This window comes from Mandrillus leucophaeus, unplaced genomic scaffold, assembly GCF_000951045.1.
Source record: "Mandrillus leucophaeus isolate KB7577 unplaced genomic scaffold, Mleu.le_1.0 Scaffold862, whole genome shotgun sequence".
In the NCBI taxonomy this organism is placed as follows: domain Eukaryota; kingdom Metazoa; phylum Chordata; class Mammalia; order Primates; family Cercopithecidae; genus Mandrillus; species Mandrillus leucophaeus.
The window spans coordinates 531,693-533,228 of NW_012109386.1; the positions used below are offsets into that span (position 1 = coordinate 531,693).

At 35.4% G+C, this 1,536-nt stretch overlaps 1 protein-coding gene across 2 annotated transcripts in view; it reads right to left on the minus strand.

The window, feature by feature from the left end:
* CNTNAP3 (contactin associated protein-like 3) overlaps positions 1–1,536 on the minus strand; it is a 229,914-nt gene that overhangs the window by 87,715 nt on the left and 140,663 nt on the right. The window lies entirely within an intron of this gene.

The window sequence follows — 1,536 nt, forward strand, 5'->3', positions numbered from 1 at the left end:
TCTGTAGAATATCATTTTGTGTCCCCAAAGTTTTCTAATTTTATTGCTTTATAAAATTCAGGTTTTCAAAATAATCTCAGAGGAGCTAGTCTTCTATGTTACTGACTTTGGGAATGAAATAGTGAATAGCCTTCATTTGTAGCCCTATTTGAAAATAATTTAAAAGTGCTTTCTTAAAACCCTTATCTGCAGTGATTATTGTACACATCATGGCTGAAGTTTAAGTGTGGCTCACACATACATGCTCACTTGAGCATGTTTACAACTAACTTTGGGGTACAATTTGGAGACCTTTTTAAAATGTGGGATCTTAGAGACCAAGTTAGGCACCAATGTAACTCTTGGGACTTTAAGGTTAAAACAAAACAGCCTATAACAGTAAAAACAATAGTTTTGTACTTTGGGAGCTACATGCACAAAGCAGGCAACGTGGATCATCTCTGAGAAAAGGCAGCCTTACGATACATATCTCATAACAGATATACTGCAAATGGATCATATTTTGTGAGTAATTAATAAGATATCAAAATAATGTCATGCAAGTGGAGAAAATCACACTTGCATCACAGCTGAGCTGACAGCTCTTGTCACTCACAGTGTGGGCACATGGGACATTTCCCCTTAACCCAGACAGAACTGAGCTCCCTGGCTAGTTAGCTGAGCAACGTGGGATTATATTAAGTGAGCAAATGGCCAGAAACCTTTCCAACTACCCTCCCCACTACAGAGTGGGGTTCTGGAGCTGGTGTTGAGATGTAAATGCAGTCCCAGCTGTGTGTCAAGAATTGGAATCTCAAGACTGAGAGGTACTTGACAAATTCTTACACTTCATACATATACTCCTCATCTTTTAATTAATCCATTTTTCCTACAAATCAGCAGAATGTTCACAGGGGGAAATTATTCTGTGCTGAATAAAGTTCATACGAATGAACTTTTCATTTAGTAGAAATTATGTTTTTTTAGTATGTCACTATGAGTTATAAATTAAAACCTGTTTAGCCAGAGATGATGATTTTGCAGTTAAGGTTTAAAACAGAATTTCCTCCATGAAGAAGGCAGGTTTTGAAAGTTCTACCAGGTGTAGATATAACTTTAAATTTTTAAATATGTAGCACTTATTTATTCACTGAAAGTAAATACCAAATGTACTACGGCAAATTGTATGTAGAAATACTGTTTTTCCAGGTGTGACCCGGTGATTCTTCTCAGCCAAAATCATTGTAAAATTATGGCACAACTAGTGTAACTGTGGTTGTAATACTTATTTTAATTAAATGTTTTTCTTGTTTAACCTTCTCCATATTTCACTGAGTATGTCCTTTGGCACATATCTTCATCCGTCTTTATGATTCAAACTTTTCTAGGAGAAATTACTTTTTATTTTCTCTGTTGGAAAAATATCATCCAACTGACGGGTGTGTGGTTGTGAAAGCGAGCTTGATAACTATTAGCTGAGCAACTTGGGATCATATTAAGATAAAATCCGTAGGGTGTATGTCTTCTAATACAATACTATCATTTAAAAAATTTATT